General features: G+C 35.8%; 1 long non-coding RNA gene across 4 annotated transcripts in view; it reads left to right on the top strand.

The window, feature by feature from the left end:
• The window catches only part of LOC119871186, a 178,480-nt gene that overhangs the window by 36,609 nt on the left and 116,419 nt on the right, over positions 1–25,452 (top strand). For 2 of the 4 annotated variants that reach the window (XR_005356895.1, XR_005356896.1), the window contains 4 exons: positions 1,563–1,750; positions 18,443–18,532; positions 20,521–20,604; positions 21,909–21,947. This is a non-coding gene — a long non-coding RNA (uncharacterized LOC119871186). The remainder of the gene's footprint in view (positions 1–1,562; positions 1,751–18,442; positions 18,533–20,520; positions 20,605–21,908; positions 21,948–25,452) is intronic. The other 2 variants (XR_005356897.1, XR_005356898.1) reach the window with 2 other exon arrangements.

The raw sequence follows: 25,452 nt of genomic DNA, 5'->3' as shown, positions 1-25,452 counted from the left end.
AGACCTTCCAAAGACTAAAGCTAACAGAGAGTAGATGTGTTGATAAAAGCAAGATGGAATCCTGATGACACTGGTGCTCTGGCTCTGGGACCTCTTAGCTTTATTAGCCAATAGTTCCCTTCTTGACTCAAGTTAGTTTCATTTCAGTTTCTTCAACAAAACAATTCAGACTAGGGATTCCTGGGTTGCTCAGTGTTTAAGCGCATCTGCCTTCAGCCTCAGGGCATGATCCTGGAGTCCCAGGATCGAATCCCACGTTGGGCTCCCTGCATGGAGCCTGCTTCTCCCTCTTCCTGGATCTCTGCCTCTCTCTTTCTGTGTATCTCATGAATAAATAAAATCTTTTAAAAAATCCAAACTATTACTACACATACACACACACATGAAATATCCTCTAATTAATTACATAGACATTTGTCAGACTTCTAGTATGATTACAGAATAGTAGTAGATGCAGGAGGAGATGCAAATTAATATAAGATTCATCTATTCCTCTCAAAGAAGTTATATTCTTGTTGGTGAGGCAAGACATATTTCAGATTACAGAATATGAGATTCAAGTAACAAATCAATCCAGAAGAGGTGATTAGTGCCAGAATATGAGTCTTTAAGTGATGGTCTTTTTCTTTGGGTTTTAGGATAATAACAATGGTGAGATTTGAAAGTCATTTTTCACTTAAAGCATTTACCCTGAGGTAGGAGAGATTCAAACACTCATTTTTCTGCAAAAAAAAAAAAAAAAAGAGGTCCAGGGTAGAAAAGATCCACGCAAGATCTACTGTAAATTGTTAGCAGATCTAGGACCCAACCCTGACCTTCTTATTCTATTAAAGTATGGTGCCACTCTACTTTGCTTTACGCTTAGATTTTATCTGTTCAGATATAACAGCGATGTAGATATCTAGGCATATCAATGATAAAAACATTACTGAATATTTATATTCACAATTCTCATCTTCATCATCAAATAATTACTAAGTACTAAATTATGCAAATTGAGTCCAATCTCTACATTACATATTTGTAAGGATGTTAGATCAATTATGATCATTGTATTAATTTGCTAAGGTTGCTGTAACAAAGTACCACAGACCAGGTGACTTAAACAACAGAAATTTATATGCTCACAATTCTGGATGCTGGAAGTCTGAGATTGAGGTTTTAGCTTGTTGGTTTCTTCTGGAGCCTCTCTCCTTGTCTTGAAGACAGCATCTCTGTGTGTCTCACATGGTCTCTCCTCTGTATGCATCTGGGTTCTGATCTCTTCCTATAATAACCTCCATCACAAATTGGTTAGGGCTTATCCTAATGACCTCATTTTAACTCAAGCACCTCATTGAAAGATTCTATCTCCAAATCAGTCACTTTCTGAGGTACTGGGACTTAGGACTTCAACATATGAATTTCAGGAGGGGGGTACACAATTTAGCCTATAACAGTTATTTTAAAATTTCAAGATAATATAAAAAGAAAGAAAAGAATATTAAACATCATAAGAACAAAAGATTCCAAATTTAAGGTAAAAAGTAAAGAGGACTTAATCTTGGGCTTTTGTATTGCAGTGCTTCATATGCTGAGGATTTCACCTCTGCACATGCAAATTGCCCCCTTCCATCTGATCAAAACCTTTTAGACTTCAGCCTGGCACTCCTTCCCTCTGTCAGCCTCCAGTCAACAAGAACTCTGCATCACCCATTCACAGATGCTCAGGAGCATCACATGGCTGAAACCATGATAGGCCACAGAATATGTGAGACCCCTTATCTCTACTCATGTGGTTTTGTTGTTTTCAGAGAATAATAATGTATACATTAATTAATGTATTAATAGATTGTATATTAACAGATTATGCACTAATGTAATTAATATTTTATAGTTAATAATTATATTACTTATGTTTTAACAATTAATACATACTTATGAATAAGTGAAATTATGTTTTTAGGTTATATTAACATAATTTATCATGTTATACTAATATGAAATGAATACTTTTATTTAATATATAGTAATTATATATTATACATAATATGCATTTATATGTAATCTATATTTTCTTATATGTAAATTTATGTGCCAATATATAATATGATACCTTTATATTATCTTTATTATATCATATAGAGTTACATTTTATACATATATTTTTAAGATTTTATTTATTTATTTGACAGAGAGAGAGAGAGAGAACAGTGGGAGGAGCAGCAGGCAGAGGTAGAAGGAGAAGCAGGCTCCCTGCTGAGCAGAGAGCCCATGAACCTTGATCACACACCCTGGGATCATGACCTGAACTGAAGGCAGATGTTTAACTCACTGAGCCACCCAAGCATCTCCTAGTTACATTTTATATTATATTGTATTATATATGGAAAATATAATGATTAAATATCATATTTAATATGTATAACACATATCAATATATTATATTAATAATTAACATATTATTATTTTATGATTATAAACATATTGAATATTTAATAAACTTAATATACACTTAATACATAAATATTTTACCAGATATTTATATATGTTATATATTAATATGTCATATTTACTATATTGACATTAGCATATACTATATTAATTTAAAATATGTAATATTTATATATAAGTTATATATTATACTATATAATTACTATATACCAATCATATAGCTGGGTCTTTAAACACTATCTCTGTATCCTTGAATGTTACTACATTAACTATGAACATACATTTGACCCTGGGTAGGCACTTAGCTTTTCTGAGCCTCAACTTCCCTATTTTTAAAATGACAATACCTTCCTGCCTGTTAGAAAGAACAGCAATGGCAATGGTGGATGTGACATAAGGATGAAATCTATTAAAATTTCAAATCACATAATAAGGATGAATCCCTACCCAGAGATTGCTGATGTGGAGCACTGTGGCAATGCCAGGGCTATGTCCCTGCAGAAGAATCATGGCTCCATTTGTTACAAAGAGACCATGATAGGTGCCACTTGCAGATAACATAGAAACTGTGAAGAGGAATTATAGTTTGATTAAATTGGGCATACAACTGCATCTTGTTCTGTGACTCCTAAAATAAGTATCAATTTACTTATGTTTTGTTCGGCTGTTCATGGGGAAGGCTGCTCTCAACACTTACATCACAATGAGGTGAGTGACACCAGGTGGTTTTGTTTGGGAAATTAGAAGCTTGAGGTTTATAATAAAAAAAAAAAAAATGGGTAGGAGGAAATGTGTTAGCAGAAAATCTTGGAGAGAATTAGTAAGTTCCTTGGCTGCTCCTAAGGCAAGTGCTTAAAGCCTCTACATCTTCCTCTTCTCAAAGCAAGTTCAGCAGAAGATACAACATGTTCATTTGCCACCAGTGAGATAAATTATTTGAATTTCTAACACAGAATAGAAATGAGGAATATGGAAAAAAAGGAAATGAGGAAGATAGGGTTTAAGTTCAAAAGGCTGTTAAAATGGAAATCTCTGAAGAAAAATTGTTCCCACTATTACATTACTAAACATATTTCTAATATAAACAAAAGACACTGGCTTTGGGTTGAGGTCTGTAAGCAGACACTGATGAGGCCCATATCAGGTGCTGCTTCTAGTCCTGAGATTGTGGTTCTCATATTGCAAAAAGACATTTGAGGTCATATAGGTTACACACCTTCCTGTATGCTTCTGCTTCCCCAGCAGCCATGTTAAGGGTGAGCTTGAAGAAGGTCCAGACAATACCTTGGGTCTAAATGAGGGAGAAACTGGAACTTTTCATTGGTGTTATAATTATTTGGTTTGTTAACTGTTTTGTGTTGAACTTAATAAATAATAACTTATTTAATTTAAATAAATACTATTATATGCATGTTTGATTTTAATATACAAATGTTTACATATTTGTAAGCATTTAAAATACCTTATATTTGGTCATAAGGTGTGTTTTTTTTTAAGATTTATTTATTCATGAGAGACCACACAGAGAGAGGCAGAGACATTGGCAGAGGGAGAAGCAGGCTTCCTGCAGGCTCGATCCCAGGACTCGATCCCAGGACTCTGGGATCATGACCTGAGCCAAAGACAGACAGACGCTCAACCCACTGAGCCACCCAGGTGCCCCTACTCATTTTTGATACATCCATTTAGATCAAATAAAGAATGGTCATGTCACAAAAGGGGGACTTTTTTTGTCCTAAATGGGAATTGTCAAGAGGCCTCAAGAAAGATAAGGTGACAGATGGCATATTTCCATAACTACACATCACTGCTTAAAATCTCTCTCTCAGTAGAGAACTTCAAAAGTAGATTTCTTGAGACATATTTTTTCAGTATGAATGTGTTTCTTCTGCTGTAGAGAAATAACATCAAATGCATATATCGACATTGCAATAAAGAAACAAACTATTAGATAAGAAAATCCAGAATGGTGGATAGATGGGAGGGGTTGGGATTCTCAAATGAAAACAAAGAGAGGCAGCCCCCCCCCCCTTTTTGAGAAGTATCTGTACTTGCTTTATCTCATCCTCACGGTGGTATTTAAAAGAATAGAAGAGTAATTTCATGCTAATAGGACTGGACAAAAAAGCTCTGTCTAGCATGGCACTGTCCTCAGGTTGGGCTGGGAGGAAAGTATTCTCTCCTGCAGTGAGTTCATTTATATTTTAAATATCTGCTAGACTATGGCAAAATGACTCCCTCTTAATCATCACTATTGAGAATGAATAAATACATGCATTTATCTTGCACGTGGTAATTGGCTGCAAAGTATTCAGCAATCCTTTCATTAGGGTGATGAGATCCAAATATAGATGGCAAGTATGTTTATTGGAAACTAATAGACTCATCTGAAGTGTAAAAAAGTCCTGTAAATGTAGTGGTTTGCAGAGATGTGTGTGTGTATAAGGTAGACATGTGTGCACAAGCATGCATATGTGTTTTACAGGGAGCAATAGGAAGGAAGAAAGCTAATCATTCATTCTCCTGCCACTTTAAGTTCTTCTTTGGAATGAAGATGCGTACCCAGTGTAATTCACTTCTTTTGGTATAATCAATGAGTGGTTTTTCCACTCTTCCTTCTAATGTTTGAGTTTGAGATCCCACTGAGTAGTCTCTGTTTCTGTGAGCACCATGATGGGTTACAGACATCAGTGGGTACCCCTGTGTGCCATTTAAAAAGTGCTGCACCACTCTCTTCCTCCTTTCTGCATCTCAGATTGGCTTTGAATAATTACAATTGTATATTCAGGGCTCTCACTTGGATCTTACTAGGAGTGGTGCAACAGGCAGCATTTTGGTTTCCATGACCCCCAACACTCGCCATCGGATGCTACACTTGTGAATATGTCACCTCAGCAACAACAACAACAACAACAAAAATAAATACAGATTTCAGTCCCTGGAAGTGGGGTGCTTCTGAAAGAAATACCTAAAAATGTGAATGCCGCTTTGAAATCAGGCAGTGGCCAGAAGCTGGAGGGATCTCGAGAAGCCTAATATTAGTAAAAACCTTGACTGCCTTGGACAAACTATTAACAGAGATATGGATGTTAAGGATTCTGGTAGCAAGGACTTAGAGGAGATGAAAACCTTTGTACAAAACCCCCACGTTCCCTCAGAGGATGCCTAAGCATCACATATTGATAAAAATATGCATGTTATGCTGCTGGTGGGAATACACAGAGCAGGCTCGGGAATGCTGCACATAAAGGCTCAGAAGAGAGTGAGGAAATGTGCTTGGAAACTAGAGGAAGAGGAGCCCTGTCATGTATTGGCAAAGAGCTTAGTGAAATTGTGTTTGGCAGTTATGAAGAAAACAGAACTTGTAAAAGACAAGCTTGGTCATTTAACTGAGAAGATCCTCAAGCTTGGTATTAAAGGTACAGCCTTATTTTCATCTTGCTGTTTATAGTGAAAGGTGAGGAGAGTGAGAGAAATTGAGGGAAGACCTGCCAAGCAAGAAATGAGAAGGATTGGATGGCTTGGAAAATCGGCAGTCTCTCCAGATAGCAAAGCCACTTCAAAGAAGAAATTCACTGTCAGGAATGCAACCTCTAGAGACATGCAGAGTATGGCTTTTTTTTAAATTTATTTTTATTGGTGTTCAATTTGCCAACATATAAAATATCACCCAAGAGCTCATCCCATCAAGTGCTATTTTAACCTTTGGCTTCAGAAGGACCAGAAGGCTTGGCTTTATGAAAAGGTGATTCCTTAATACAAAAGAGTTTGGGAAGAGATTGAGAATGTGGGAAGTCAGTAATTTCAACAAATTCAGGAGAAGAAAGTACAAAAAATTAATATTATTATGTCCATGACAGTGAAACGAGTAAAGTCCACAGTACAACTTTTACCAAGTAGAACTGAAGGTCCATTCAAGACCAAGACCTGCCTCTTTATCTCAGTTGTCCTGATTTTGGTTTCTTCCTTATGCTCATAATATCATAACTGAAAGACTGTGTGCAAATAAGAGAAACTGAAGTTGAAGCAGAGCCAACCAGAGCTAAGAAATTTTATCATAGGGGAAGGAATTTGAGGGAGCTTGATAATGTAAAAAAACAAAAAACAAAAAACAAACAAAAAAAAAAGGGGAAGTGAGAGATGATTTGAAATATGTGTCAAAGGATTACATTTGCCTGCAGACTCAGGGGAACTCATGGGTACAAGGTACTCTTGCCTTTCCTAGGACTAGAGTCAGATAAGTGTAAAAAATAAATCACATCATTATGTAGCCACATCTTTTTGCTTCTTTTACTTGTCAGCAGCAGGTGCTGCCAGGAAGGACCCGGGGCTTGCAAGAGACAAAAACTCATTCTACTGGTTCCTGATGTCAATCATCTTGGGATTGATGCTATCTGGATAGTTGGAGCTTATAATGTGTTTCTGCATTGTCTGAGATGATCGTATGGTTTCTTTCTTTTATTCTGTTAATATGGATAATTATATTGATTGATTTTTGAATATTGAACCAAATTTACATTCCTGGGGTGAATCTTACTTGGTTGTGATGTATTATACCTTTTCATACTGTCTGACTTTGATTTGCAAATATTTTGTTGAGGATTTTTGTGTCTATGCCCAAAAGGATATTAGTAGTATCTGGCCTCTTTGTCAAGGGTGGAAAGTGTTCCCAGTCTTTTATTTTCTGGAAGATATTTTATAGAATTAATATTATTTCTGCCTTAAAATGTTCATTAAAATTCATCTGTGGAAGCTTCTGGACTTGGACTTTTTTTTTCTTTGGAGATAAAAACTTTCTGTTACAAAAATTTTTTAAATTACTTCCTTTAATGGATATGAAATTATTTGGTTTATTTACATCTTGTGTGACTTTTGGTACTTTGTGCCTTTCAACAATTGATCCTTTTCATCTAAGTTGCCAAATTTATGGGTATAGAGTTATTTTCAGCATTCTTACCTTAGTTTTTTTATGTTTTCATCTTATGGAATAAATGCCCAAGAATGCAATTGCTGGGTTCAATGGTAATTGTATATTTGCTAAATGAAAACTACCAAAGGGCTTACCAGAGTAGCTGTTCCAGTTTTCGTTCCTTCCAACAATGGAGTGATCTAGTTTCTCTCCATCCTTGTCAGCATTTAGTATTGTCACTTTTTTGTTTTAGCCATTATGATAGTTGTACAGTGATATCTTAATGTAGTTTCATTTTGCATTTCCCCAATAGACAGTGATATTAAATATTTTGTGTGTGTGCTTATTTTCTATCTGTATATCATCTTCAGTGAAATGTCTGTTTATATCTGCCTGTATGCAAATTGGGTTGGTTTTATTACTGTTGTGTTTTTAAGAGTTCTTTACATATTCTAGATACTGATCCTTTGTTGAATATGTTTTACAAGAATTTTCTCCCAGTCTGTAGCTTGTTTTTCCATCTCTTTCACAGGTCTTTTTGCAGAGAAAAATATTTTAATTTTGATGGGGACAAATTTTTAATTTTTTTCTTCTATGCATTGTGCTTTTTTTTTAAATTTTTTATTGGTGTTCAATTTACTAACATACAGAATAACCCCCAGTGCCCGTCACCCATTCACTCCCACCCCCCGCCCTCCTCCCCTTCTACCACCCCTAGTTCGTTTCCCAGAGTTAGCAGTCTTTACGTTCTGTCTCCCTTTCTGATATTTCCCACACATTTCTTCTCCCTTCCCTTATATTCCCTTTCACTATTATTTATATTCCCCAAATGAATGAGAACATATAATGTTTGTCCTTCTCCGACTGACTTACTTCACTCAGCATAATACCCTCCAGTTCCATCCACGTTGAAGCAAATGGTGGGTATTTGTCATTTCTAATAGCTGAGTAATATTCCATTGTATACATAAACCACATCTTCTTTATCCATTATGCTTTTAATGCCTAAGATGTCTTTTCTAGACCTAGATCCTAAATATTTCCTCCTATGTTTTTTATTTCCTTCTTTTTTTTTTTTTACTTAAACATTTGACAAATGATTTTTATTGAAATGTGTAAAATTACAAAAAAAACAGGACTTTTCTTGAAGAGCCAGGGCATACATGGGTACCATTAAGGTGGTTGTGAATATTTGTTTTTCAATTGCAAACCAAGGCTATCTCTTCTTTTTTTCAGGCAATAGTTATACCTTTATTTTATTCTTTATAGTTTTCTTTTTTTACTTTTTTAAATTTAAATTCAATTTGCCAACATATAGTATAACACCCAGTGCTCATCCCATCAAGTGCCCTACTCAATGCCCTTCACCCAGTTACCTTATCCCCCACCTACCTCCCCTTCCTCAACCGTTTGCTTGCTTCCCAGAGTTGGAAGTCTCTCATGGTTTGTCTCCCTCTCTATTTTTTCCCACTCAGTTCCCCTCCTTTCCCTTATAATCCATTTCACTATTTCTTATATTCCATGTATGAGTGAAACCACATGATGATTGTCCTTTTCAATAGACTTATTTCACTCAGCATGATACCCTCCAGTTCCATCTATGTTGAAGCAGATGGTGGGTACTCATCCTTTCTGATGGCTGAGTAATATTCCATTGTATATATAGACCACATTGTCTTTACCCATTCATTTGTGGAAGGGCATCACGGCTTCTTCCACAGTTTGGCTATTGTGGACATTGCTGCTATGAACATTGGGGTGCAGGTGTTCTGACATTTCACTACATCAGTATCTTTGGGGTAAACACCCAGTAGTGCAATTGCTGGGTCATAGGGCAGCGTTATTTTTAACTTCTTGAGGAACCTACACGCTGTTTTCCAGAGTGCCTGTACAAGTTTGCCTTCCCACCAACAGTGCAAGAAAGTTGCCCTTTCTCCACATTGCATGATACTGTATAGAGAAAACCCAAAAGACTCTACCCCAAGATTGCTAGAACTCATACAGCAATTCAGCAATGTGGCAAGATACAAAATCAATGCACACAAATCAGTGGCATTTCTCCACACTAACAATGACGCTGAAGAAAGAGAAATTAAGGAATCAATTCCATTTACAATTTACCCCAAACCATAAAATACCTAGGAATAAGCCTACCAAAGAGGTTAAGGATCTATATCCTAAAAACTACAGACCACTTCTGAAAGAAATTGAGGAAGACACAAACAAAGAGATGGAAAAACATTCCATGCTCATGGATTGGAAGAATTAATATTGTGAAAATCTCTATGCTCCCCAGGGCAATTTACACATTCCATGCAATCCCTATCAAAATACCATAGACTTTCTTCACAGAGTTGGAACAAATAATCTTAACATTTGTATGGAATCAGAAAGAGACTCTGAATAGCCAGAGGAATATTGAAAAAGAAAACCAATGCTGGGAGCATCACAATGCCAGATTTCAAGCTGTGTTACAAAGCTGTGATCATCAAGACAGTGTGCTACTGGCACAGAAACAGACACATAGATCAAAGGAACAGAATACAGAACCCAGAAATGGGCCCTCAACTCTATGGTCAACCAATATTCGACAAAGCAGGAAAGAATATTCACTGGAAGGAGGATGATCTTCAATAAATGGTGTTGGGAAAATTGGACAGCCACATGCAGAAGAACGAAACTGGACCATTCTCTTACACCATACACAAAGATAAAATTCTGTGTTTTTTCTAAAAATTGTAGAGTTTTGGAATGCCTGGGTGGCTCGGTGGTTGAGTGCCTTTGGCTCAGGGTGTGATCCCAGAGTCTGAGATAGAGGAGTCCTACATTGGGCTCCTTGAGGGGAGCCTGCTTCTCCCCCTCTGCCGTGTCTCTGCCTCTCTGTGTGTGTATCTCTCATGAATAAATAAATAAAATCTTTAAAAAAAATAAAATAAAAATTAAATAGTTTTAACTTATATCTGTGATCCACTTCAAGTTTATTTTTGCATACAATATGAGGTCAAGGTCAAAGTTTACATTTTTGCCTATGGATGTTCCCACACCATTATTAGGAATATATTTCTTCAGTTGAATTGCATTTGCCAAGAAAACACAAAATTTTTGTCAAAAATTAGTTTAACATCTTTATAAGGGTGTATTTCTGAGTTTTTATTTTTTTAATTTCTTTTAATTTTTTTTAAGATTGTATTTATTCATGAGAGACGTACACAGAGAGAGAGAGAGAGAGAGAGAGGCAGAGACACAGGCAGAGGGAGAAGCAGGCTCCACTCAGGGAGCCCGATGTGGGACCTAAACCTGGGACCCCAGGATCATGCCCCAGGCTGAAGGCAGATGCTCAACCACTGAGCCACCCAAGGATCCCTGTATTTCTGAGTTTTTAATTTTGATTTACTACTCTATATTTCTGCCTTTCCACTAGTACCATACTGTCTACATTACTGTAGCTATATATTAAATCTTAATATTGTATACATTTTTTCTCCCATTTTATTTTTCATGATTGTTTTTAGCTATTCTGAGGTTTGTACTTATTCATATAAATGAATAATACTGTCTACATCTACAAAAACCTTGCTGGGATGCTAATGGAAAACATATTAAATTAATTTGGAGAGAAATTATCTTTATTATATTGAGTCTTTTAATCTATTAATATGGTACATCTCTCATTTATTTAGGTCTTCTTTGATTCTTTTATCAACATTTTTAATTTTCAGTATTCAGATCCTTTACATTTTTTGTTGAGTTTATACCCAAGCACTTCATTTTCTTTGGTGTGAATGTAAATGGTTTTACATTTACTTATTTATTATTTTAAAGATTTACTTATTTATTTTAGAGATAAGCATACAAGTGGGGACACAGGCAGAGGGAAAGAATCTAAGTAGACTCCCCACTGAGCTGGGAGCCCAAAGAAGGGCTCAATCCCAAGACCCATGAAATCGTAACCTGCGCTGAAACCAAGAGTCTGATTCTCAACTGACTGAGCCACTGAGGTTCCCCTAGTTTTACATTTTTTTTTTTTTTAGTCTTACATTTTTAATTGCAGTTTCTCCATTCCCCTTTTTAGTCAGGAGAAATGTGACAGATAGTTTTGTGTTGCTATTGTATCCTGCACCCTTGCTAAACTCAGTTCTTATTTATAGGTATTTATTTTTGTGATTTAGGTATTTAGGTATTTAGGTAGGTATTTATTTCTTGAGATTCTCTATGAAGACAATCATGTCATCTGCTCCTAGAGGCAGCTTTATTTCTTCTTTTTCATTCTGTATGTTTCTTCTTTCCTCCTCTTACTGCAATGGCTAAAACGTTTAGTGATGCATTGAATAAGAGTGTTGACAACAGATACTCTTGCCTTGCTCCTGATATTAGGGGAACAACATTCATGTTATCGTGATTCAATCATATCAACTGTAGGTTTCTTTAGATGCTCCTATTATGTTCAGGCAGTTCCCTTGTATTCCTACCTCACTGAGAATTTTTATAATGTATGGATGTTGGATTTTTGTCAATTTTTTTGTTTTTAATTCCTATTTTAGCCTATTAACATGGCCTGCTTTGTTGATTGATTTTAAATATTAAATCATCCTTACATTTCTGGGAAAAATCCAGTGGGCTATATAAAATTCTTTTTACAAATTTTTTAATTCAATTTGCTAATACTTTTGTTGAGAACTATTGCATTAAAATTCATAAGAGAGAAGAAGGGCGGGGCAAGATGGTGGAAGAGTAGGGTCCCCAAGTCACCTGTCCCCACCAAATTACCTAGATAACTTTCAAATCATCCTGAAAACCTATGAATTCGGCCTGGGATTTAAAGAGAGAACAGCTGGAATGCTACAGTGAGAAGAGTTTGCATTTCTATCAAGGTAGGAAGACGAAAAAAAAAAAAAGAAATAAAAAAGCATCCAAGGGGGAGGGGCCCCCGGCGAGAGCCCCCAGGACAGGAGAGCCCCATCCTGGAAACGCAGGAGCTTCACCAATCTTCCAGGATGGAAAGGTGCTCGCAGGGAGCTCGGGCAGGATCCCAGGAGGGGTGGGGATGCCCTCAGGCTCCCAAGGACACTAACAGAGGACCAGCGACCCGGGGAGAGCGGGCAACACATCACGGCCGAGCTCCCAAAAGGGCTGGAGGGCACCCCTGGCGGGCTCAGGAGCAGCTCTGGTGGTTGTTACCGCTCTGGAGGGAGCTGTGTAGCTCTGAAGGGCGATTCCAGCGGTGCAGGCCCCAGAGCCCAGGGTGCTGGGGGACAGAGCCCAGGATCTGGCGCTCCCCCAGGGACAGACAGAGGCCGGGAGGACACAGGGCACTGAGGATGCTCCTGCTGCCGGTCCCCCAAGCTGTGCAGATCGGCGCCCCCCACCCCCAGAGCATCCAGGACCCTGCAGACTGAGAGCCGCAGTAGTTACTGCGGGAGCTGACTGCAGAGCTGGAGAGCTGGCTGCCGCCACTGTTGTTGTTCCTCCTGGTGTCACCTTGTCCCTGGGACTGAGCAGGGTCCTCATAGGATAAACAGCTCCCACTGAACCGTGCATCTGAAAGGGGGCTGGGAAACTCCCCCAGGTGCACATACCTGAGAATCAGCACAGCAGGCCCCTCCCCCAGAAGACCAGCTAGAAGGACAGGGGAAAAGCAAGTTATTGACCAAACAGTGCTGGAAAATTCCAGGGGAAGTCAAGGGATTTACAGTATATAGAATCAGAGGATAATCCCCCTTGTTTTTTGTTTTCTGTTTGTCCCACCCCTTTCTTTTTCTTTTTTTTTTCTCTCTTTTTCTCCTTTTTCCAGTACAACTTGTTTTTGCCCACTCTGCACTGAGCAAAATGAATACAAGGAAAACCTCACCTCAAAAGAAAGAATCAGAAACAGTCCTCTCTCCCATAGAATTACAAAATTTGGATTATAATTCAATGTCAGAAATCCAATTCAGAAGCACAATTATAAAGCTACTGGTGGCTCTGGAGAAAAGCATAAAGGATACAAGAGACTTCATGACTACACAATTTAGATCGAATCAGGCCGAAATTAAAAATCAATTAAATGAGATGCAATCCAAACTGGAGGTCCTAACAACCAGGGTTAATGAGGTAGAAGAACAACTGGGTGACAAAGAAGACACATTGAAGGCAAGGAAGGAAACTGAGGGATAAAAGAGACAAACAATTAAAAGATCAAGAGGATACATTAAGGGAAATAAATGACAGCCTCAGAAGGAAAAATCTATGCTTAATTGGTGTTCCCAAGGGCGCCGAAAGGGACAGGGGACCAGAATGTGTATTTGAACAAATCATAGCTGAGAACTTCCCTAACTTGGGGAGGGAAACAGGCATTCAGATCCAGGAGATAGAGATTCGGCCCCCCTCCTCGCAAAATCAAAAAACCGCTCAACACCTCGACATTTAATACTGAAGCTTGCATATTCCAAAGATAAAGAGAAGATCCTTAAAGCAGCAAGAGACAAGAAATCTCTAACTTTTATGGGGAGAAATATTAGATTAACAGCAAACCTCTCCACAGAGACCTGGCAGGTCAGAAAGGGCTGGCAGGATATATTCAGGGTCCTAAATGAGAAGAACCTACAGCCAAGAATACTATATCCAGCAAGGCTCTCATTCAGAATAGAAGGAGAGATAAAGAGCTTCCAAGATAGGCAGAAACCGAAAGAATATGGGACCACAAAACCAGCTCTGCAAGAAATATTAAGGGGGACTCTGTAAAAGAAAGAGGAAGTCCAAGGAAACAATCCACAAAAACAGGGACTGAATAGGTATCATGATGACACTAAATTCATATCTGTCAATAGTAACTCTGAACGTGAATGGGCTTAATGACCCCATCAAAAGGCTCAGGGTTTCAGACTGTATAAAAGAGCAAGACCCATCTATTTGCTGTCTACAAGAGACTCATTTTAGACATAAGGACACCTACAGCCTGAAAATAAAAGGTTGGAGAACCATGAACCATTCAAATGGTCCTCAAAAGAAAGCAGGGGTAGAAATCCTTATATCAGAAAAATTAAAGTTTATGCCAAAGAGTGTAGTAAGAGATGAAGAGGGACACTATATCATACTTAAAGGATCTATCCAAAAGAGGACCAAACAATCATGAATACTTATGCCCCTAATGTGGGAGCTGCCAAGTATATCAATCAATTAATAATCAAAGTTAAGACATACTTAGATAATAATACACTTATACTTGGTGACTTGAATGTAGCACTTTCTGCAAATGACAGATCGTCAAAGCACAGCATCTCCAAAGAAATAAGAGCTTTAAATGACACACTGGACTGATGGAGTTCACAGATATTTACAGAACTTTACATCCAAACGCAACTGAATACACATTCTTCTCATGTGCACATGGAACTTTCTTCAGAATAGACCACATACTGGGTCACAAATCAGTCTTAACTGATACCAAAAGATTGGGATCATACCCTGCATATTTTCAGACCATAATTCTTTGAAATTAGAACTAAATCACAAGAAGAAGGTTGGAAAGATTTCAAAACCAAGGAAGTTAAGGGCCATCCTGCTAAAAATGAAAGGGTCAACCAGGAAATTATGGAAAAATCAAAAAGATTCATGGAAACTAATGAGAATGAAGATACAACTGTTCAAAATCTTTGGGATACAACAAAAGCAGTCCTGAGGGGGAAATACATCGCAATACAAGCATCCATCCAAAACCTGGAAAGAACTCAAATACAAAAGCTAACCTTGCACCTAAAGAACCTGGAGAAAAAACAGCAAATAGATCCTACACCCAGCAGAAGAGAGTTAATAAAGATTCGAGCAGAACTCAATGAAATTGAGACCAGAAGAACTGTGGAACAGATCAACAAAACCAGGAGTTGTTTCTTTGAAAGACTTAATAACATAAATAAACCATTAGATAGCCTATTAGAAAGAATAGAGAAAAGACTCAAATTAATAAAATCATGAATGAGAAAGGAGACATCACCACCAATACCAAGGAAATACAAATGATTTTTAAAACTTATTATGAGCAGCTTTACGCCAATAAATTAGGCAATCTAGAAGAAATGGATGCATTTCTGGAAAACCACAAACTACCAAAACTGGAGCAGGAAGAAATAGAAAACCTGAACAGGCCAATAACCAGGGAGGAATTTGAAGCAGTCATCAAAAACCTCCCAAGACCCAGAAGTCCAGGGCCAGATGGCTTCCCTGGAGAATTCTATCAAACGTTTAAAGAAGAAACCATACCTATTCTACTAAAGCTACTCTGAAAGATAAAAAGAGATGGAGTACTTCCAAACTTGTTCTATGAGGACAGCATCACCTTAATTCCAAAACCAGACAAGGACCCTACCAAAAAGGAGATAATAGACCAATATCCCTGATGAACATGGATGCAAAAATTCTCAACAAGATGCTAGCCAATAGGATCCAACAATACATTAAGAAGATTATTCACCATGACCAAGTGGGATTTATCCCTGGGATGCAAGGCTGGTTCAATACTAGTAAAGCAATCAATGTGATTGATCAATTCAGCAAGAGAAAAAACAGGAAGCATATGATCCTCTCAATAGATGCAGTGAAAGCATTTGACAAAATACAGCATCCATTCCTGATCAAAACTCTTCAGAGTGTAGGGATAGAGGGAACATTCCTTAGCATCTTAAAAGCCATGTAGGAAAAGCGCACAGCAAATATCATTCTCAATGGGGAAACACTGGGAGCCTTTCCCCTAAGATCAGGAACGAGACATGGATGTCCCCTCTCACCACTGCTATTCAACATAGTCCTAGAAGTCCTAACCTCAGCAATCAGACAATAAAAAGAAATAAAAGGCATTCAAATTGGCAAAGAAGGAGTCAAACTCTCCCTCTTCGCAGATGACATAGTACTGTACATAGATAACCCAAAAGACTCCACCCCAAGATTGCTAGAATTCATACAGCAATTCGGCAGTGTGGCAGGATACAAAATCAATGCCCAGAAATCAGTGGCATTTCTATGCACTAACAATGAGACTGAAGAAAGAGAAATTTAGGAGTCAACCCAATTTACAATTGCACCCAAAAGCATAAGATACCTAGGAATAAACCTAACCAAAGAGGTAAAGGATCTATACCCTAAACACTACAGAACAATTGTGAAAGAAATTGAGGAAGTCAAAGAGATGGAAAAATATCACATGCTCATGGATTGGCAGAATTAATATTGTGAAAATATCAATGTTACCCAGGGCAATTTACACGTTTAATCCAATCCCTATCAAAATACCATGGAGTTTCTTCAGAGAGTTGGAACAAATCTCCTTACGAGTTGTGTGGAATCAGAAAAGACCCCGAATACCCAGGGGAATATTTAAAAAGAAAGCCATATATGGGGGCATCAAAATGCCAGATTTCAAGTTGTACTACAAAGCTGTGGTCATCAAGACAGTGTGGTAGTGGCACAAAAATAGACACAGAGATCAATGGAACAGAATAGAGAATCCAGAAATGAGCCCTGAACTTGATGGTCAACTAATATTCCACAAAGCAGGAAAGACTATCCACTGAAAAAAAAAGCCTCTTTTGTAAATGGTGCCAGCACTACCCTGTCTTAATTATCAAAGCATTATAATATGTCTTGATATCCAATAAACAATTCTTCACATCTTGTTCTTCTTGAAAAGTATTTGGGCTATTCTTGACATTTTGCATTTCCATAAAAATTGGAGAGTTGGTTTTTCAAATACCATGGTGGGGAAAGCTATATACATTTGCTTGAGATTGCGTGAAATTCACAGGTCAAGTTGAAGGAGAATTTGCATTTTAAAGTATTCACTTTCCAAACTCTGATCAAAGTATTTTCCAAACTCTTTTTATTTCTGTTCTCTTTCTCTCTATTTTTAAAATTTTATTTTTTTATTTGAGAGAGACATGGAGAAAACATGAATGGAGAGGGGTGGAGGGAGTGAGAGAAGTAGACTCCCCACTGAGCAGGGAATCTGACATGGGGCTCAGTCCTAGGACTCACTGAGATCATGATCTGAGTCAAAACTGAGAGTCAAAAGAAAAAAAAAAAAACAAAACAAAAAAACAAAAACTGAGAGACGCTTAACTGACTGAGTCACCCAGGCATCCCTCTCATTTTTTAATTGGATTCTTTGATCCATCTTTCCTTTTTCCCTTCCCTTCTTCCTTCCCTTCTTCCTTCCTTCCTTCCTTCCTTCCTTCCTTCCTTCCTTCCTTCCTTCCTTCCTTCCTTCCTTCCTTCCTTCTCTCTCTCTCTCTTTCTTTCCTACTGAGTTGTAGTAATTCCTTTTATCTTTGGATATTCATCTTTATCAGATATTAATTTTTATCAAATATTTTTCTCCCATTCTGTACATTTCATTTTCACTTTGGTGATTGTGTCTTTTGCTGTGCAGAAACTTTTAGTTTGATATAGTTCCTTTTGTCTATTTTTGCTTTTATTGCCTGTGCTTTTTATGCCATATGCAAGAAATCATTGCTCTAACCAAGGTCAAGAAGGTTTTTCTCTGTTTTCATCTATGAGTTTTGTGTCTTTTTTTTTAAATCTTTAATCCATTTTGAGTTGATTTTTCTGTATGGTGTAAAGTAGGGGTCTAATTTCATTATTTTGTATATGGATATCCAATTATCCCACCAGCATTTATTGAGGAGACTATTCATTCTCTATAGTGTATTCTTGCCCTTCTACCCTTGTTGAAGTTCAGTTTACCATAAATACATGGATTTATTTCTAGGTTATCTATTCTATTCAAATTCAGTATAGTTGCAGAATACAAAATTAACATATGAAAATCAGTAGGTTTTCTTTATACCAACAATGAAGTATCAAAAAAGGAAATCAAGTAAACAATCCCATTTATAATAACAAAATAATAAAGTACTTAGGAATAAATTTAAGCAAGGTGCTGAAAGACTTCTACACTGAACTATATATAACACATTGAGGAAGCAGATTCAAAGTACATGAATAAATGGAAACACATCTCATGTTTGCTAATCAGAAGAATTAGTATTGCCAAAATTTTCATTATATCCGAAGCAATCTACAGATTCAATGCAACCCTATCAAAATTCCAATGGCATTTTTTTTTTTTTACAGAAATAGAAAAGATAATCCTAAAATTGTTATGGAACCAGAAGAGGCCCTGGATAGGCGAAATGTTCTTGAATAAGAAAAACAAAGCAGAAGGTATCACACTTCTTGATTTGAAAATACACTACAAAGCCATAATAATCAAAACAGTATGGTAGGGATCTCTGGGTGGCGCAGCGGTTTAGCACCTGCCTTTGGCCCAGGGCGCAATCCTGGAGACCCGGGATTGAATCCCACGTCAGGCTCCCGGTGCATGGAGCCTGCTTCTCCCTCTGCCTATGTCTCTGCCTCTCTCTCTCTCTCTCTGTGTGGCTATCATAAATAAATAAAAATTTTAAAAAAACAGTATGGTAATTTTATAATTTATGCTATTTTAAATGATATCTATGTTTAAGACTTATTTTCTACATGAATATTTATCTCTAATAGATAAATATTTTTCTTCTTTACATAAACCTTATGTTCTTATCAAGCTAAAAAATTTAAAAATAATTTCATAGAAATTTCTCCAACTGTCCCATAAATGTCTTTTTAGAATTGGTTTATTCAAATTAAAATCTCAAAAGTTACATGTGTTATACATTTGGCTGGTATAGTTTTGAAGTTTATTGTCTTCTATAACAGACTTCCTACCTTTTTTAATGTCAATAATTTATTGGTGAGATGGGTCAATTGTATTGTAGATGTCTTGCATTTTCAATTGGCTGATTCCTTATTGGTGTCCTATAATGTGTCTTTTCTTGCCCACCCCCAACATCTTCCTCACCCAATTTCATGTAAATTGGCTTGATTTGATTACAGTTTCACTTCTGGGAAATAATATATCACAGATACTGTGAAGTTCCTGTGGAATCACATCAGGAATTTTCCCAGTTTTAATAATGCTAGAATTGATCTGTTTGTGTGTTTGTGTATTATTGGACTGATCCTTCCTTGATAAAGTTATCTATCAATCTTTCACATAAAATTGATTTTGCATTCAGTGATGATGACTACCTAGATCTGCTTTGAACTGGATTGTGCCCTCCCCGTTCATGTGTTGAAACACTAACCCAAAAGTGATGGTATTTGGAGTTGGGGATTTGAGGAGATAAATAGATTTAGCTGAGGTCATGAGGGTGGGCCTTTATTAATGGTATTAGTGACCTTATAAAGAGAGACAATAGAACATGCTTTCTTTTTCCCACTCCCATATAAGCCAAAAGGAGAAGCCTCAGAAGAATTCAACTCCGCTGACACCTTGATCTGAGACTCCAAGGCCCCAGAACTGTGAGACAATTAAGTTATGTTTAATCCACCTAGGCTGTGTTTTTGTTTTTGTTTTTTTAAGATTTTATTTATTCATGAGAGACACAGGAAGAGAGAGAAGCAGAGACACAGGCAGAGGGAGAAGCAGGCTCCATGCAGGAAGCCTGATGTGGGACTCATCTGGGGTCTCCAGGATCCCTGGGCTGAAGGCGGCACTAAACCACTGAGCCAGGTTGCCTTAGATATTTTACTTTTTGATGTACAAATCATTTCCCTTAGGTTTTCAGATTGGCTTCTATGTTCTTTTGACATGGATTTATCAGTCTTTGAAAGCTTACTTGTTTTCTGGCACAAAAAGAAGTTCCAGTGGGATCCCTGGGTGGCTCAGCAGTTTTGACAAGAATAAGTTTTTACTCATTCTGCTATACATTTATACAAACAAATATAATAATTTTGAAACCATATTAATACTAAAAATTATGCTACTGAAAAACATTCTTTTATAGTTCTATTTTTGTAAAATCACTTTATATCACTATATATCACTAAGGACATAGAATGAAAATATTATGGTTTGGAGGCACTGGAAATAATTCTTCCTTTGGGATTATATTACCACCTTCTACACAATCAGTATCAGACATGTTGGTCCTTACTGATGGACATTCTGGTGGCTTGCAGTCTTTTGCTTTCATAAATAGTTCTGCAACAAATAACCTTGTGCATATGTCATTATATATTTTGCCAGTTTGTTTTAGGAATAGATTCCTAGACATTGGATTTCTGGCTAAAAGATACAGATTTTTTCTTGATTTTTGTCTGATTCTCCTCCATAGGCACTGGGATTGTGAGTGTCTTTTCCCACACTCTTATCAATAGTGTGTATATTGTTAGACTCTTGGGATTTGCCAGTCTGATAGGTAAGTAATATAACATCCCAGTGTAGTATTAATTTGTATTTTCTAATCATGAGCAATTTTTTTTTATGTTTTAGGAAACATTTGCATTTATTTTACTGTGAATTGTTTCTTCATATCATTTCAATGGGATTGTTTGTCTTTTTATTCTAATTTTAGGAGCATTTTTTTTTTAGCATTTTAATATAAGGCTTTAAAGTCTTTGCCTGTGATTAAGTTGCAAATGTTTCCTTCAATTTGTCCATAGTTTTATTATTTTATTTATGGTCTTTTGAAATTTTAATGTGGTCAAGTGTATCCATCCTTTCTTTTTTTTTTTTTTTTTTGCTTCTATAATTTGAGTCATACTTTAAAAACTTCTTCCCACTTTCACATGTTTTTATGTTTTTTGTTTTATAACTTATATGGTTTTAATTTTTACATGCATATTTCTGATCCATTTAGAATTTATCCTAGTTCGAGTAATGGTTCTGTCTCCTTTTTTTAATGTGGCTGCATAATTTTCAAGTATTATTTAGTGAAAAACACTTCTCACTGATCTTAGATATGACCTTTATTAAATATTCAATTTGCATTTGCATTTGGTGCATTTCAGGATTTTCTATGGTGTTCCACTGTTTATTCAGGTACCAATACTATGCTATTTTAGTCATAGATGCTTTATCATACATTTTTATATCAGATAGGAATAGTCTTATCTCCCTGTTGTGATTTATTTTTTAAGAAAAACTGAGCTGCCCTTGCTTATATATTCACTTGCATATAACATGTAAATATATATAAATATACATAATAATGTATATTATTTTATTATATATCAAATTAGAAGTGAACATTTACTTAGTATTGACAACTTTCTGATTTTATTTCTTCCCATTTAACAACTTAATATGCATTTATAGTTGTTCAAGGCAACCTTTGTGTTCTTTCAGAGTTTTTTTTTTTTTTAATATTTTTTCTCCTTTAAGTTTTGCACTATTTTTTGTTAGGCTAATGCCTAGTATTTTATTTTTTTATATTGTAAAAAGTGTTTTCTCTTCCATTACATCTTCTAACTGATTTTTATTTATGTATGTGAAGGCTAGTATAAATTTCATTGTTCAAGTTTTTATGGTTGGCAAATAGAAGTATAACCAATATTTACACTGTTTTGTGCAATCTATCAATCCATTCCTTTGAATTTTTAGCTTCTTTAGGATTTTCTGTATAACAGTTCTATCATCTACAGGTGATGGCAATTTCACTGTTCCTTTCTAATCCTTCTTTATTTCTTTTTCTGGACACGTTGCATTGGCTGGACCCTCCAGTATGAGTGATAATCTGCCTCTTGCTCCTTTCACTAAAAGGTAAGCTTTCAAAATGTCTTCTAGGTAAGTTTTCTGATGCTTTCTTTGTAACTATTGACATAATCAGTGGTAGTGAAATACATTGATTGTCTTTCCAGTGTAAGAGCAAGCTTGGCATTCTGGAATAAAACCAATTTGGTCATGATTTATTGTCCTTTCTTATATGTTTATAGAATTAAATTTCTAATATTTTATAGAATATTTATTTAGGTACATAATTGAAATTGGCTTTTAACTATCTTTCCCAATTTGAACTGGAAATGTTTTGATATACAGATTTTGCAGGCCTGGTAAAATTATTGGGGAAGTATAATTTTTATGCTCTGAGACAATGTCAGTTTGGTGTTCTTTCTTTCCACAAGGGTTTGGTAACACTTGTGGGTGAAGTCATTCAAACTTGCAGTTTTTGTCGAAAGGCTAATGAATCTAGACACAAGTTTTTTTTGCAGTACTATTCATATTTTTATCCTGTGTCAATTGTGTAGTATGCATTTTTGGGGGACGTGTTTATTTAAATTTGCCTATGGAGGGAACAGGAAGTTGTTTGCTCCCTTTTTGTGTTCTGATTATTTTTGTCCCTTATTTTTATTACAATTAGTCTTGTCAGAATTTATCAGTGTTAACATTCTTTTCAAAGAACAAGCTAGCTTTCTGTATTACATGTTTGCTTTTTTATTTTACTTATTTCTGCTCTATTTATAATTTCCCTTTGTCCATTTTATTTAAAATATAGAAGGACATACCATGTGCACAGATTAGAGGACTTAATATTGCAATGTAATCCCAATAAAAATTCCAACAATTTCTTTACTTTGTGAAACTTGGCAAGCTGATTCTACACTCTATGTAACATGTATGAATAAACCCAAAGAGAAATGTCAGACTGGGAAAAACATTTCCATCTGATACACTAATAACAGGCAAATGATTATATAGACAAATAATTAGTTTTCTTAATTATTCTACAAGTCAATGAAAAAAACCAATAAACCAATATTAAAACACACAAAGGACATGAATAGTCAGGTCACAGATGAAGAACAATAAATGGGTCACAAACATAAGAGCAATATTCAACTGCACTTACATTATTCAAACTGAAAATTAATAAAGTAAAAATGTATTACAGAATTACAACAAAAAATTATATACCCACATATATAAAGAGAAATTTCAATAAGACAACGAGACCAAAAATTAGTAAGGGTAAAAGAATAGTTAGGGAGTTTGCCTTAATGAACATATCTACAACTCAAAATGTAAGAGAACTCTATGAAATTTTAATAACATTGGAAAATACTAGATCAAAAAGCCAATCTTAGTGAATACCAAGTAGTCTATTCTTTAAAAAAGATTTATTTATTTTTTCATGAGAGACACAGACTGAGAGAATGGCAGAGACATAGGCAGAGGGAGAAGCAGGCTCCTTGCAGGGAGCCAAATGCGGGACTCCATCCCGGATCCCGCGATCACCACCTGAGCTGAAGGCAGGCGCCCAACAGCTGAGCCACTCAGGTGTCCCAGGTAGTCTATTTAATATAGATAACTGTACCTAAGAAGTACTCAAAATAAAAATTAATGATAAAATGTAGCCAAAAAAGTCGTATTTCTTTGGAAATGAAAAATGCATTGCTGAATAGTTCAAGGGATAAAAAAATCAAAATGGAAATGATGAAATATTTATGAGTAAATGATAAGAAATGAGTATGTGTCAATATCTGAGTGATGCTGCTAAAATGGTAATTAGAGGAAAATGTAACTCCAAGTGCATCTATTAGAAAAAAATATTGACCATTATTGAGGTAAGTTTTCTAAAGAAAGACTATAAAAGGAGAATAATCACAAGGAAAGAGAGCAAAGTACAAGAGAAAAACACAAGAGGAAAACACAGATATCAGTGAAAGTGGAGCAAAGACCAGGAAGGTGGTCAATCAAGCCAAGAGCCCCAGAAGGACGAGTAGTAAACTAGGTATTTGGAAGGACTAATCATTTTTTTTTTCCTTGGAAGAGCTTTAAATTGCAAATTCATTTTTTTTTTTACTTGTTATGAATCTATTTACATTTTCTACTTCATTTTGAGTTGGTCTTGTTAATTTCTGTCTTTGTAGGAATTTATTCATTCCATCTGAATTGTCTAATTTGTTGATATAAAGTTGATAATATTGCCTTATAATAATTTATAATAATAAAAATAGTAATAATAATTTCTTTTTCATTCCTGTAAATTCATCAGTGTCTCTTCTCTCTTATATGGTTTTCCTAATTTTCCCTTGTTTCTTAATCAGTTAAAGGGTTAGCAGTATTGTCAATCTTTTCAAAGAACTGTCATTCACTGACTTTCTCTGTTTTTCTTTTGTCTATCTGATTGACTTCCTTTCTAATTTTTACTATTTCTTTCCCTCCTCTCATTTTAGATTTAATTTTCTTCTTTTTCTAGTTTTTAAATGTGGAAATTTAGAAAATCAGCTTAGATCTTTCTTCTTTTCTAATACAGTAAGTTAAAGCTATAAGTTTCCCTGTATGCCCTGGGAATACATTTATTAAATTTAGCTGTGTCCCATAAATTTTAATATGCCATGGTTTCATTCTGTCTGATATTAATATAGCCACTCCCACTCACCTACAGTTACTATCTGCATATCTTTTTCTATCCTTTTGCCTTTAACTTACCTGCATCTTTGGATCAAACCTATATTTTAAACTGGGTGACAGGCATTAAAGAGGGCACATGAACACTGGGTATTATACTTTATGTTGGTAAATTGTATTTAAATAAAATTAAAATTAAAATTAAAAATAAAACCAAAACATAACAAAACAAAACAAAAACCAACTGCATTTTAGGTCTTAATTTCTTTTTACCAAATCTAAATAACTCTGACTTGATTGGAGTATTCAACCCATTCACATTTAATGTAGTCATTGATATGATTGGATTTATATCTGCCATTTTTGCTATTTAATTTTGATTTCTCATATCTTTTTATTTCCTGTGTTGTTTCTTTACTGTATGTTTTTTGGTAGCAAGTAGATACTTTCTATTTTACCATTTTAATTAATTTGTTATCATTGTTATTTTCAGTGTTATTTTATACGTTTTTCTGGTAATCATGTTATGTGTCATAATTTATCACAACCAACTTCAGGTAAGTGCTAATGTAATTTAAGTAAAATATAGATATTTTCTTCCAATAAAGCTCTATTTTCTCTGCTCTTCTTTGTGATATTATTATTTGTATTACATATATATGTTAAAATTCAATAACCAGTATAGAGTTATGATTATTATTATTATTTTTAAAGATTTTAATTATTTATTTATTCATGAGAGACAGAGAGAGAGAGAGAGAGAGAGGCAGAGACACAGGCAGAGGGAGATGCAGACTCCATGCATGGAGCCTGACTTGGGACTCCAGGATCATGCCTTGGGCTGAAGGCAGGCGCTAAACCATTGAGCCACCTAGGGATCCCCTAGATTCTTCTTAAATTTCTATATCTTTATTTA

Source organism: Canis lupus, chromosome 3, assembly GCF_011100685.1.
Source record: "Canis lupus familiaris isolate Mischka breed German Shepherd chromosome 3, alternate assembly UU_Cfam_GSD_1.0, whole genome shotgun sequence".
Lineage (NCBI taxonomy): Eukaryota > Metazoa > Chordata > Mammalia > Carnivora > Canidae > Canis > Canis lupus.
Note: the sequence above shows the minus strand (reverse complement) of the source record. Positions and strands in the feature narration are given on the sequence as shown.